Here is a 15984-nt window from a genome sequence, read left to right on the forward strand (position 1 = left end):
CTTAACTTTTTTAAGTGCTAATGAACAAAACACTACAGATGTTGAAAGACATTTGTAGAAAAACTACTGAACTAACCATAGAGGTTGTGATTGAAATGTTTAAAAGCCTGTCTGAAAACTCTTGTTAGTATTTCATTTGACCTGCAGAAACAGTGCTGGTATTTCCCATGTGTATTGTACTTTGTTGCAGAAAAACACATCATGCAATGGCTCCATTTACATGGCAAATATCATATATTTCTTCAATATGATAAACTTGTCATCATATCTACTTATACCCGTTCTCTAATGTACACTGTTCAGAAGCAAAGTGTTGCTTTCTAGCTTACTCCTCCTTCATGATGGACTTGTCTCTGCTTTACATGCATGCGAAACTTTGAGTGAGATCCTTTATCAACTGAAACTTATCTGAACATATTTTAAAGGTAGAATGTTACAACTCAGCGCATAAAAATCTGTCTAAAACTTCATGTGATTACTAAACCATTGTAGGATACATTAATACAGACTGATCATTCTAGAAGTTTAGGAGAATCTAGATACTGAGAAATTAATGTTCAGGATCTTACAGAAACAAAGAAAATCCTTTTAAGCTTGTCCCTGTGATTATATCCTCTTAGATCTGCCTTCTTCCTGCTTTGTCTACAAGCTTCCAACAAGCAGATCCATTGTTAGCTAATACATGGACTCTTAACTGAAGAAGATAAAAAATTCTTCAATTCCCTAGGCCTTGTTCAAAGACCTTCCCATACATACGCAGAAGCATGTCATACTATTCTTCTACACTGCATTTACACAATTTTGAGATCCAATTTCTTCATTGTTATTTTATTTTGTTTAGTTTTATTTGTGAATATTCTTCCTGCTTGTGTATGTCTGTGCCTTAGTTGCATTCCTTGTATCAATGGATATCAGAAGAGGAGGTCAGATTCCCACAAACTGGAAGTATAGGTGGTTATGGAACATGGTGTGGTGCTAAAAACCCAATCCTGGTCCTGTGCAAGAACAACAAATGCTCTTCAAATCTCAGCCATATCTGAACACTTAACATATAATCCAATTTAATTTACTAATGAATGAGTCTTGTTTAATGATCGTGAACTATTTAGAGTGGGAACATGTTCTTTCTACATCACACCTGAGTGATCAGTGATGCGTATTAAGATCTGGGTCCCATGGTTATACTTTACATTAAGAAAATGGTGGAATCTGATACAGTTCACTTTCCTTCTATAGTAGGTTTTTTGGTTGAGCGGATTCTGGATAACAGCATTTTGCTGTACTATAAATTCCTTCACAATAAGGGTGCCTCCTCATAAGAGTTCATACCTAAATACATCCTCGATATGATAAATCTTCTTTTCTCACATTACAATGAAAAGATAATAGTCTCCAGCTCTGGGATTCATGGATACAAAACATTTTTTCATACATAGGGATCATTCCTAATTGTTAAAATTTCATATGAAGTGTCAGCTTTCCTGTAACATACTCAGGATTCACATTTCCTCTCATGCTCTTTCCTGTACTGTTTCTTGTGTTATATGCAATACCTCAGATGATTTATGATTTCTAAATAACAATTATTTATTTTAATTTTATATGAAACATTATCTTTGCCTACATGTACCTCTGTAGACTTCAGAAAGGCAGAAGCTATAGCACCCAGACAACCATAACAGATATTCTGGAAAAAGAGTTCTGGAAGGAAGCAAAGTCCCCAGGCAGTTACAGGAAACTGAACCTGAATATGGTAAGAAGGGCCCTCAAATGCAGAGCCACATTTTTCATTTTTAATTAGCCGCTGTGGAGACAAAAATCAATAAACATTGGGACAGCATTCATAGAGCCTGAAGGATACTTTCATAGAGTGTCTGGGTGAGTGTCAGCAGTCAGGAAGGACACTTGCACATAAGTGGGGTAGTAAAGATGCATTGAGAAATTTGGCAGTGAGACACTGGTTGTCAAAGGCATTTTCACATAATTTTGTAAGTGAGGGATTTCAAGCATGAAAAGGAGTCATTCTACAGTAGTACAGAGAAAGACACTAATCAGGTCATGTAGAAATTAATGAATAGACACTCAAAGAGAATACAATGGTTCAATATAACAGACCTGTTTCTCTGAAGACACTAAAGTCCTAACAAAATATTATTCAGCTTATTTAAACTAAAAGAATGTTTGTCTATGTGTGAGAGCTAGAGCTGAAAAGGGGACACTGCAATGTATGATAATGTCACCACTGTTACCTTATGCAATGCTCTAGAGAGTTATACACAAATCCATTAAAACTGAAAAAGACATGATTCCTAGAAATAAGTGAAAAAAATATCAACCTCCTACATTACAAAAGTGGGACACACATCAAGGACAAGCTGAAGTTGGAAGAGATCCTCTAACAGTGTCTGAGGACGGGACACATTAGCATGGAATTCTCATTTCATTAGGCAAACCTTATAATAATGGGAAAATGAGAGTATTGAATAAAACGCAAAGAAGAGGAAGACTAGAGAGACACAATACAAAGTTGGTTTACCTCTACACCCTAAGCAGTTAAGCAGACACAAATATATGCAAAGGAAATTACAGAGCATTTGCCAGAATATATACAAACACAGATATTGTCACTAAATTATAGGTGAATGGAAGGAGAGCTGAGCTGACATCAAGAATGCAAGAGAGTTCCAACACTCAAAACTAATCAACATAAGACTCAAAGATATAGACTCAGTGAAAGAAAAATTATGTTGGGATATTTGAACATGTTTCTACTTAGAGTGTGGTTCTGCCTAACAACACATATACAATCATTCTGATTGGAATACAGTCAAGCCCTTAATAGTCACTTCAGACCCAAATGATGAAGGTTGGAGAGTATGTACAAAGAAGCTCCCATGTTTGAAAGTGATATACAGCTGGGTGGCAAAAATGGTGACAAATCAGAGAAAGATTTGACAAAATAGGATATGCTCAACTCTCATGAGAAAAGAGAGGAAAGTCAAAGTACTTAGGGGAGAGAAAGACAGTACAGAAAGAAGAGAATAGTAAAGGAATACAGGAGAGTTCATGGACAGCAGTACAGTAGAGTTGACAGGGTAGAGTAACAGAGAGGGAGAAGGAAACAGTTTTACTGGAAGTGTTTTAAAGAGAAGAGAGAACACAGGTAAAGACAAAATGAGCAAGAGAAAGAGCCAGAGGCAGAAGATTAGAAAAGATTGAGGCCAAGCAGAGCAATTCGGTGTCTTAGAGAAGAACAAGATTGACTAGCTCAGCTGGGAGAGGAGTTTGAGCCTGAACAACTGAGTTGAACCAGGCAGTGAAGAGCTGAGAAGGAATAAGAAAGGGGAAGCTTATTCAGCATCAAATTTCAGAGGTCTAGATAAGATTGTAGGGAGGCTAGAGTCTTCCAGAACTAGGCCTAGCTTAACAAAGGCAATAATCTTCTCAGACACCAACATATTACATTTTTGAGAATAAAAGGTACTTTTACAGCTCTGTGGTAAAAATTAGAGATTGCTCAGTATAAATGCTCTCAAGAATGTAAGAAAAGAATAAGAAAGATATAGAGACACAAAGCTAAAGCATACAGTACAGAAAAGGTCAACAGTGATTTTCCCACTCTAATTAGGCCTAATTCTACACAGTGCATCAGTGAGAACAAAATTAAAAGACAGAAAAACATGTAGAGTGGAGAGAATATGTGACTCATGTAGCTAGTTCACCTTTTCAAAAAACCAACTCACATCAGATCATTCACTCTGTCATCAAATACCTTGGACTCCCTGGTGAGTAGCATACAAAGTCTCAAAACTGATTTGCAACCTGGGGCAGGGGCAGAGTTATCAATAGTCATACCAGACTTACATCCGGTTTGCAACAATCTCAATATGCTAGGCAAAGCATGGCCACTGCTATCATAATGGGAAGACTATCTGTGGGTAACAGAATTTTTTTTTTTTTTTTTGGTTCAAGCTGAGACCAGCTCCACTGGAAAAAAAAATACATAGTTTACACTGGGAATCTGCCTAAAATCCAATAGGTTACAGGCCCTAGGTGGGCATCCACTATTGACATCTGCTAAGTGTATAAATGTCCTATGTCTCGCCGATATCTGAGGCTGCTTTCAATCTCGGTAAAAGAAACTATTTTCAATGGGCAACAATTATTATAGAAATTCAAAACTAAATATTACAATCAACTCATTGGCGACTGCACTGGCTATAATGAGAAACTGATAACACTACATTTAATATTACTCAAAATGAAGTTTTCCAGAATTATTATTGAAATAGAATCTGCCTAAACCAAATTCTTGTCTTCTTCCTACTAAGAGGGGAGACCTGTTAGCATTCTGTCTAAATTCCACCTCCACAGTTACTTGGCAACAGCCAGAAATGCTCCTCTGCAGAGTTGCCTGGCAACCCCCAGGTAGGCTGACTCACTATAAAAGGAGCTGCTTGACCCTCCCCTCTCTCTTGATCTCTTGCTTCCTTCTTGCTTCCCTGTTGTCCTCTGAGGCACTTCTCTTCCTGCCTCCCTTACCCATTCTTTTTGCCCTATCTCCACGTGTTCATGGCTGGCCTCTACTTCTCTAGTCTCTCCAGCTCTCTGCCTTTCTCTGCCTCTCCTACCCTCTTACCCCCCACTCTGTGCCCTGAATAGTCTACTCTATGCTAAACCATGGCGTGACTGGTCCTTCAGGGGGAAAGGGATGCCTTGGCATGGTCTCTTTGAGGACCTCCCTTCGCCCATACCTCATTGAACATATTCTTTCTCTCTTTACCTTTATATAGAAAATCAGGACCTACCAGACCCCTTGCTAAATCCCCCTATCAATCACACCTGAATCCTTGGTTACAGTCTCCTTGGCCTTTACCATCCAGAGATCTCACCTCAGATTGAAGGGTGAGCACATTAGACTGAGCAGAGGGATACCTGAATATGGAAAAACAGTGGTCACAAAGAACATGGAATTTTTCATAAGTAAAAATCAAAGATGCCAACAACTGGCAAAAGGATATAAATGAAAGAAAGGAAAGATACCACAGAAAATGTCTCTTTTTCTCTGAAGATTTCAGGTTACTCTGCCCAAGAACCAGGTACCTTCCTGAAATACTGCCTTGTGCATTACAAAGGAAAACAATAAAGAGTCATGGGAAACTACAATGGACTATATGATTGTCTATCAAACTCCCTGTACCATGTGTCCAAAGTACAGAATGAGTCAGGATGTAATGTTTACTAAACCTTGCTTATGTGCTGGGATTGTTTTTGTCTGGCGACACTCAGAGTTAACAGAACCTACAATATATCTTCTACTCGGCCATACCTTACTACAACCATGTCTTCCTGATTTATTCAGTCCTAAGGTGTAACACTAATATCTAAGCCCATGAAGACACATTTCTAAATGGAGTACTTACATCAGAAAATGCCCATACCTCACTGTAAAATTAACTGAAAGTATAACTTTACATAATAAATATGAATATCTATAGTCAGTGTGAAGGTGCTTTACAATGTACATTTTCTGAGCCAATCAAATCTGCAGTGGATCCTCATATGACTAATATCTACAAAGCACTCTGGGGATGCATATGAATTCATTCTCCTGGCAAAAGGCTACTCTCTCAAAATGGAAAATGGAGGAACAAAAGAGTTAAGAAAGAATGGATGAATTTCAATTTGAAGAGCTCTGTTAAGACTTTACCAAAGAAAATCTCCATGTACAAATTACAGATACTGCATATGATGCACAAGGTTATTTTAGAGGAATGTTCAGGAAATCATAACATTGATTAAAATCTAACACTGAACCCTAGTTCATATTGTTATGACCAGATATTGAAACCACAAAGATCACCAGGACTTGACTGATGTATTTCATACCAGTGCATATTCCTGCTCAGTATGTAAACCTGCCGTGATGCAGCAGGTTAGCTGACTGAGCAGGATTCTTATCTCTTGCAGGGAAAGTACTCAGGAAATAATGTAGTAGGGCCAGTAAGTCCCAGCAGCTGTAGCTGGATGGATATGTCTCAAATTGAGACCTGTTTTTTTGTTTGTTTGTTTGTTTTGTTTTGTCTAAAATTACATCTATGTCCTTGAAGCTGGTCAAAATCACTCTAAAGATTACAGTCCCAAGCCAGGAGTGGTTGCGCACACCTGTGATCCCAGCACTTGGGAGGCAGAGGCAGGCAGATTTCTGAGTTCGAGGCCAGCTTGGTCTACAGAGTGAGTTCAAGGACAGCCAGGACAACACAGAGAAACCCTGTCTCAAAAAAACAAAAAAACAAACAAACAAAAAAAAAAAAACAAAAAAACAAAAAAACAAAAAAAGAAATAGGAAAAGAAAAGAAAAAAAAAAAAAAAACAGATTACAAGCCCAAAAGCGAATATATGTCTTACATACTGCTATATGTAGAAATAGTGGCTATGCATTTAGATTGTTCTGTTTACACAATAGCATGGTGGTACTTTCAGCCTAAATCAGAAAATCATGGTTTATAAAGGAAAACTGACAATTCAAATAATGCTGAGTAAAAAGCCAGCAGTGGGGGCCTAGGCAAGGCTCTAAGAAAACAGGAAGTGGAGTTATGGAAACACATATTGTCATGCAACATGAGCACACACTATGAACATATGTCAGCATGGATACCCATCCAAAACCTGATGTATGCATCAGAACAGAACATACATGAAACAAGGATATAATGAAAACATGAATAACAAGGGATGGGAGACACTAGGGATTTACATAGCACAGATTAAAATAAATTCTAGGAGATTTGCAACATCTACAATAGCAAAGAAACCAGATAATGCAAATATTCTATCAGAACCTTTCTCTGTAAATATTCTAACAATTGTAATATGCATGAAAAAATAGTATAATCACTGATTCATATGGTAGAAAATTTACTGACAACAGGAATTTCTCTAAAATAGAAATTGGTGATGCAGAGGAAAATATAATACTGTTATAAATTTGAAATATGTAAAAGTTGATGACCTGGGCATTTGTGGACAGCATCAAGTGGGTAGTAAAAATGTGCATAGGAATACATGAATTTTCAGAGAGTAATCAGAACATTTTTCAAAGCATGTCACTTTATGAATTTTGCCTGTCACATCCATGCTGAGTATTGCTGACATTTGTACCAGCAACAGATTAAAATTTTCTGCCCTAGTGACAGATGCTGTGCTGAGTTAATTTCAACAGTAGTAAACATATAAAATGAATATGTTTCATGTAATGACTTTTTCTATGTGTATCATGTGAAAAGTACATCTTCCACGTCATGGAGACTGAAAAAGAGCAAATACTAAAATGGGAAGAATAACCCATGGGTTTACACACTTCCACCAGGAAATCTACATGAACACTAGGGCTTCGACTTTAAATCTTAGAACTGACATTTCCTCAAATACACACCTGATTCTGAATAGAATGAATAGAAATTCCACACTTTTCAGTCTTCCAGTCAACATTTACTATCCCTTGTTTTATCACAGTCTACCTTTTAAAGTAGATAAACTTAAATAGAATTGTGTAGTGTTCATATACTGGGACTCTTGACTACTAGAAGACCACAGCATTCTAGCCCAGCATTCCCTAGGAAAGTCTCTCACAGACTGGATTCATGGACTCCCAGGTCTATCTGCCCATTGTCAGATCTAAGTGCAATAACAGTGTACATCCCTTTCAGTTTCTTCATCTATTCCTTACCATCAACTAGGCAACATTATATTAGCATACATTAGTACTAAATCTTTATCCATAGATTAAAATCTGGAGAGCATAGCAAAATGTTTTTCAAGCCCTGAGAGAAAATTACTGGCAACTGTAATGTTAAATCCAAAAAGTAGTTACAACTATTGACAGTGTATAAGGTACATTTGAACATAGTAATACATTAAGACATGGTTTTGTTTTGGGTTTTTTTTTTTTTCCTAGTTTTTAAAGACAGGGTTTCTCTGTGTAGCCCTGGCTGTCCTGGAATTCACTCTGTAGACCAGGCTGGCTTCAAACTCAGAAATCAGCCTGCCTCTGCCCCCCAAGTGCTGGGGTCACAGGTGTGCACCAACACGCCCAGCTAAGAAGTTTCTTAAGTAAAAAAAAAAAAAAAAAAAAAAAAAAAATTTACCTAGATAGTAGGAAACTGATGAAAATAACCACAAACGAATAATGCATACATTTTTTGAGGTCATAGGAAATAAGACTTGTCTTGTGAAAAATGAGTGGATACAAGAAAACTAGGAGATATTGCTCATGTACAACACAGTGAAGCTCTATCCCACACAAGGAATAGAGAACAATGTGAACCATACTTTGCAACTCACAATGTCTAGATTACAAATCCTAAGGAATACAATCTCACAAAGAAAAACTTCATTGACCAATCATCAAAGAAATTAACAATGAAATACTTGGTAGAAGAATAGATAAAGCATATATCTACATAATGAAGAGTATTATTTGTGAATCTTGGTTTTCAGTTCAGTAAGAAGAAATTCTACAGAACTAAACTGATAAAATAATATAGATGGATATTGGAACCTGTTGTGACTTAGGGTGTGGTTCAGCCCCTGGCACAAAACTTGAATCACTCTGACTGGAATGCAAGCAAGCCCTTGGTATTCACTTTAAACCTAAAGGACAAAAGTGCAGTTACTAAGTAAAAAGAGGCACCCATGTTTGAAAGTGTTATCTAATTGAATAGCAGAAAATGTGAAATGTTACAGAAAGATCTGACAGAACAGAATATGCAAACTCTCCTGAATTGAAAGAGGAAAGGGAAGCTATTTAAGGGAGAGAAAATCTGAACAGGAAGAAGAGAATAGAAAAGGAATACAATAGAGTGCATGGGCAGCAGAACAGTACAGCTGAGAGAGCAGGGCAACAGAGAGAGAGAAGAAAACAGTTTTACTGGGAGAGATTTTATATTGTCAGACTGAAGAGAAGCCATGACAGTCACAGTTAAAGACACAATGAGCAAGAGAAAGAGAACACCCAGAAGGTTTTTTTTTTTTTTTTGCTTTTTCATAAGTGAAACTTTTTTAAAAAATAATTTACATCTAGATAAAATAAAAAATCCAAATTTTTGAAACTTTACTAAGGTTTTAAAACATTTTGAACTGAAAAACATACACATTTGACACAGAAATATTGTAATATGGATCAACTCCAACTTGATTTGAAAATGTGTGAATCAAACTACAGTTTTAGATGTTAGTAATTCACATTTAAGCAAGTTAGCGCCTTGCTGAATTCAGCCTTTGTAAAAGAGGGGCTTAGTGCATATTTTAATGTTACATTTTAACAGTGTACCAAATACTGATAGTTCACCTTATTAAATAAAATGTTCTAGAAAGTTGATAAATAATAGCTAACCTCCTATGACATGTAAAATTCCCAATGCTAACAGTTACATTGTGTAACATAACACTTTCTATAGATTTCTATCCTATCTTAAAATTTTAAAAGCAATCAATGTAATGATTGTATCCACAACAATTTATCAGAGGAAGATCAAACTTTATTGAAACAGTTAGCATACAAAATATATTGCACTAAAAACAAAAAAAAAAAAAACAACCAACATAAAATCGAATCTGTTGTTGCTAGTATGTACAAAGAATTAGTACATAATAGATTTATATTAGTACATAATAGAATTAGTACATATAAGATTAGTACAGTTAATTTAAGGCCAAGCAGAGCATTTCAGTGTCTCAGAGAAGAACCAGATTGTAAGAGTCAGCTGGGAGAGGAGTTGGAGCTGGAATAGCAGAGCAGCACCAGCCAGTTAAGAGCTGAGAATGAGCAAAAAAGGGAGAGCTTATTCAGCAGGAAATTTCACAGACAGAAAACACTCTAGGTCTAGATAAGACTGTACACAGGCTAGAGTCTTCAGTCCTGGGCCTAGATAAATGGACAGAGGCAGTAAGCCTCCCAGAAAATAATTACAATTGGAAAATAAAAGTTACTTTACAGCCCTGTGGAAAATCGAACACTGCTCAGTATAAAAGCTTTCTAGAATGTAAGAAGAGAAGAAACAGACCTCAGAATACTAAGGAAAAGAGACTCAACCAAACAGTAGAGAAAAGATTCACAGTGGCAAAAACTGCTATGCAAACCGGGGCAGGAGACAGAATTATTAAAGGCCATAGCCAGATTTGTATCTTGTGTGCTACAATCATAATATGTCAGGTAAGGCATGGCCACTAGTATCCAGGTGGCAAGATGCTCTGTGGGTAACAGAAGATTTTGTTGTTCTAGATGAGCCCAGCTAGCTCCTCAGGGGGAAGAAAAACACAGATTAAACTGATAATCTGGCTAAAATCCAATAAGGAAAGTCACAGGCCCTAGGAGGGAAAACACTACTGATACTTGCTTCATCTATAAAGAGCCCTTGTCACACCCATTGCCTGATCCTGATTTCAGTCTGGCTAAAAGAAACTTTGTTTTCAATGGGCAGCTGCTAATTCAGAGACTCAAAATTAATCAAATGTTGAACTCAACTGACTGCTGACTGCACTGCCTGCCGTGGGAAATACTCATCACATTTAATAATATTTTCAGTAAAATTTTCCAGCATCATAGATGTAATAGAATCTGGCAAAACCAAATTCATGTCCTTTTTCTACTGACAAGTAAGCCCCACACGACCCTTAGTTCAATCCTTCTAACACACCTGGACCCCTGAGCCTCCTTGGCCTTTTCCATTCAGGGCTCTTACCTTCAATTTATAGTTATACAGTTTTGTTGCATATAGAGACCTGAAAATGGAAAAATAATGATCAGAAAGAACCTGGAACGTTTCATGAGACAAAGATGAAAGATGCCGACACTAGGAAAAAGGATATACATGAAGAAAAGAAAAGGTATTATGAAATATCTCTTTTTATCTGAGGATTTCTGATTACCCTAGAGATGTGACAGTCAGTCACATAACTAACACAGGTCCAGAGTCTTTTTCCCAGCAACTCAGAAGAGGAGCAAGGAAGAATGTAAAAACATATTATGACACACTGAATACAGATGGTTGAACTTCTCCAACAAGTGGTTTTTAAAGAATGCCCTGAGTGCAGGGTCTAAACATTCCCACACCTGCAGGAAGTCCATAATGCAGAACTCAACAACCCATGAATGTGCAAGGGCAGAGTGCTTTTCATGAACCAAGGAGACATTTTTCTTAAGTAAGTGAGCAATCCTAATTATTTCAAAGGTGAGGTCTAATTTTGTCTTAATATATACTCAGTTTTATATCTGTAAAAACATGTTGGCCTGATACTATCCTCTCACAGGATGCTGTGATTCTTGGAAGGATTCAAGGAAATTCAGTAGGAAAGGCTAACAGGAGAGTCTATTAACATCTCAATGCAGACTTTGTTGACTCAGCATTGTCTGGGCTCCTGGTTCCTCTTTTGCACAGCCCCTCCACCCTCCTTGCTAATCCACAGTAACCCTCCCCCTCCAGGACCTGGTTCAGTCTGTACCCAAGCAGATACTCTGACTGCTTCTCCCTCAGACTAAAAAGCCAAAAAGTATCCTCTAAGTACCTCCAGCCCCCCTAAAGAAGTATCTTCTTGCAATGTTGCAGGTTGCATGTCTTTGGAAAGTAATAAAGCCTCATAAGAAACCTGATGGCCAGAAAAAAAAAAAAAAAAAAAAAAAGAAACCTGATGGCCTATAAAACAACCTGTAGCATGTGACCAAAGACCTTGTCTTGGTCAGGATGTCAAATTTATAAAGTTTGCCCACATAGAGTAACTGGTTTTTCACTGGCAACACTCAGGGTTAACAGAACCAACAACTCTCTTCTCCTTAGCAGTACCTGGCAGCAATCCTGTCTTCATTTTTCAATTTTTTCATTCAAAGTTAAAGTGTAAGAGTAATAACTAAGCCTATGAAGACACATTTGTGAATGCTGTGTTTACCTCAAAGACTGCATATACCTCAGCGTTAAATTAATGGGGAGTATAATTTTGCTTGGTTAATATTAATATTTACTCCCATGTGATGGTGTTTTATAAGGAAAGATTGTAATTCAACCCAATCTGCACTGGTCCCCCATATGAAAACTATCTACAAAGCTCTCTCGGGATACCTATTCAGTTCCCTGGAGAAAGGGAAATGAAATGGTAAACGGAGAAGTAGGGCAGTTGAGAAAGCCTGAAAAATTTGAATTCGAGGAGCTTTATTAAGGTTGTTTTGAAAAGAAACCCTCCTAGTATACAAACTGCAGATATGTCCAAGGACCTATGAGGCTATTTCAGAAAAAAATATTCTGGCAACCATAAAATAAACGAAAACTTCACCATAAACCCCAGTTCACAGGATCTCAAACTTCCTGATAATGGTAAGATACCCACAACACAACTGTGAGGGTGGCGGCAGAAAATGCACCCCTGCTCCACACCCCTGCTCCGCTCCTGCCCCTTTCCCAGCCCAACAGCTCCTCTACCTGGCAGGGGACAGGACGAGCAGCTGAATGTCCTAGGAGGCCAGCACAGCAACTGCAACTTAAGGAAGTTTTCAGGTTCCGCAAACACGAGGCACTTGTCTCCAACAATGACTTCCCGACCACACCACAGCCGAGAAACCCCGAGAATTCTGGAAGGGCGGGACTTCCTGTCACTTCCGCCTCCTTCCTCAGAGCCCCTCCTTCTGGACCCCAAAACAATAAAAAATGCTGTAAAAAATTGAGAATCTAAATTGAAAGTTCGCGAAGGAGGGTGTAGAATTACAGGAAGCTGCGGAATAATAGGCAGGTCACATTCTCTCCACTCTACACGTTTTTCTGTCCTTGAATTGTGTTCTCACTTACGCACTGTATAGAATTAGGCCTTATTAGAGGGGGAAAACCACTGTTGACCTTTTCTGTACTGTATGCTTTAGTTCTGTGTCTCTATATCTTTATTATTCTTAGGAATGTTTCTTTTCTTACATTCTTGAGCGCTTTTATACAGAGCAATGTCTAATTTTTAACCGCACAGCTGTAAAAGTGCCTTTTATTCCCGTAATGTACTTGTTGTCTGGGAGGATTACTGACTTCATCTGTTAAGCTAGGCCTAGTCCAAGAAGCCTCTCGCCACCCGACAATCTTATCTAGACCTAGAGTGTTTTCAGCCCCTGAGATTTGCTGCTGAATAAGATCCCCCTTTCTTGTTCCTTCTCAACTCTTCACTGCCTGGTTCAACTCACCTGTTCAGGCTCAAATTGCTCTCCCAGCTGAGCTATTCAATCTGGTTCTTCGCCAAGGCATTGAATTGCTCTGCTTGGCCTTAATTTTTTCTAATCTTATGCCTCTGGCTCTTTCTCTTGCTCATTTTGTCTTTACCTGTGTCTAGCATGTTCTCTCTTCCCTTTAAAACACTTCCAGTAAAACTGTTTCCTTCTCCCTCTCTGTTGTTCTACCAGTCAACTCTACTGGCCTAATAACATTCTGTACATGGATTTGCCTCACATAAATTAAACTTTAATATCTACTTGAATTATTTCAAAACACAAACTCCAGCAACAATTGGTGATCACCTTCACAACACTTGAGTGAACATGGTAAAGTATATTTGTCCTTCAAAGCCAGGATGAAAAAGAGAAGAAGCAAGATTTTTTTTTTCTGGAAACATATGACACCTATGATATTTAAAGTCTTTATCAAAAGGTCACAAGAACAGTGTTCTTCTCTTCATTCCTACATTTCCTTGTGAATACATTCATTCCTGTTAAGGCATCTAAAAGCCTACCTACAGAATTTTTCTTCATCATGAATTTGTTCATGTTACAGAAACCGTGTATATAGGCTTCAAGTCGGAAAAGTCAATCCTTGTTGATAGTATTGTTTGGTAAAATTTGGGAAATACTGTCTTGGTGGAAGCAATATATCACTTGGAGTGGGTTTGAGGTTTTACATCCAACCACCATTTCTCAGTCCCAGTCTCTGCTTCATTCTTCAGGTTTGGATGTCATCTATGAGCTTCCTGTTTTAGCTATTATATGTGACAAATTGTTGGGATGCCACCTTCTTGGTGATCCCATATCCCTCTCAACCATAAACCAAATTAATCACATTTAGTTGTTGCCATAGACATTGTGTTCTATCACCAAATAGAAAAGGCTCTGATACACACCTATAAATCTTCACCCTTGGATGAGTTATTTCCTGAAATTGTAGACAATTGTGAAACCTAAAAGGGTTGCCTTTTTGATTACATTCCTAGGGCATTTTTCCATTTGAGTTTGCAAGTGCAAACAAAATCAAGAGTGAGATTGTAATGTTTGAACAGATTGTTAACACTTATCAAAATCTTTTTCTCCAGAATCAATTATTTTATTTGACTGGATGTAACTGTGTTATCTAAAGATATTACCACTTCCTTTACAGACATTAATTGCCTTCAGTATGTTTTTTTTAATTCATTAATACTTCAGAGATATGCAAAAATCTCTAACAGACTCATGACACACTAAAATTTGTAAGCTTGTATAAAGGTACCAGTAAGTGCCATTTTACCATACTGAATACATTAACAGGATTTCTCTGCAGTATGGCTTTTCTTATAATTTCTAACAACAATGAAGGCTTTATCACATTGCTAATTCATAGAATTTCTTTCCCATATGCATTCTTTTATATATTCTCAGAGGTTATTTCTGTGAAAAGCCTTCTTCATATTTGTTAGAATAGGCAGGCAAATCCCAGACATATACCAAGCTTCAGGTCTCACGTGGGAGGTCTTATTGCCAGAAGCAGCCTCTGAGAGGGGGTGAGATGTAAGAAGAAGAGAAGAGGCTGTGGACAGGGGAAGACTTTTTATCCAGTCCATGAGGCATGTGAAGCACATGAAAGGGAAGTGGTGCCATGGTGGGTGCCATGGCAACGGATGCAGGAGCAGTGCTGTTGCCTACAGATGAGGAGTCTCCTCACTGGGTGGAAGAGCTGGCTGTGAAGTCACTTCTAGCTGTCCACAGATGAACCTGATGTTGTCAACATTGCTTATGGTTGTAGTATTTCTCTTCAGTATAAATTCTTTCATGACATTTAGATGATAGTGAATGCCAAGGCTTTACCCCATTGATTACTTTTAATAGATTTAGTCTTCAGTATGAATTCTTTTCTTTTTGCAGAATCCAGAGTTTAGTTTATTTTTTCCGTATTGTGTTACAATGTAATCTACCAGGACAGTTGCCTGAGGGAAATTCAAAGGCAGATACAGTTTAACACGGCTCCTATTCCTAGGAAATATCAACTTAAATAAGTACCTATTGAACTAAAATTTCATATCCCATGTTATCCTCATTTCCTTTCAACATCTTTTTTTTTTTTTTTTTTTTTTGCCCACAAATCATTTTGTTCCTGTTGTCTTTGAGTTGATTTACATGATTTTCAAACTTTGATATCTTTGAACATGACTCTGGGTTTTCAATTCTTTATTTTGGATATCATATAAATTGCCATCCTTGCTGGGTGGTGGTGGTGCATGCCTGTAATCCCAGCACTCTGGGAGGCAGAGGCAGAGGCTGAGGCAGGTGGATTTCTGAGTTCGAGATCAGCCTGGTCTACAGAGTGAGTTTCAGGACAGCCAGGGCTGTACAGAGAAACCCTGTCTCCAAAAATACCAAAAAATCAACCCCCCCCCACCAAAAAAAAAAAAAAAAATCCCAGGTGCAGTGTCTTTCTGCATCCAGTTCTGGTCTCGTCTGGCAGCAAGCTTGAGGGGAAGCTGTGCAGAGTAGGTCCTGGGAAGCTGTGTGGAAGGCAGCCTGCTATAGAAGTGGAGGAGAGTTACCTGTTGGCGAGGGTGGGCCTCCTGCAAGACTAGCTGTCTTTAAGCAAAAGACAAAATAAAAACAAAGGTATAATAAGCAAGCCAGGAAGCAAAAATACAAAAACAACAAAAATTGCTGTGAAGAACTGGGAAGCTAATTATTTAAAAGTTCCCGAAGTAGGTGGGATTAGAGTTACAGGAAGCTGCTGA

This window comes from Apodemus sylvaticus, chromosome 3, assembly GCF_947179515.1.
Source record: "Apodemus sylvaticus chromosome 3, mApoSyl1.1, whole genome shotgun sequence".
NCBI lineage: Eukaryota > Metazoa > Chordata > Mammalia > Rodentia > Muridae > Apodemus > Apodemus sylvaticus.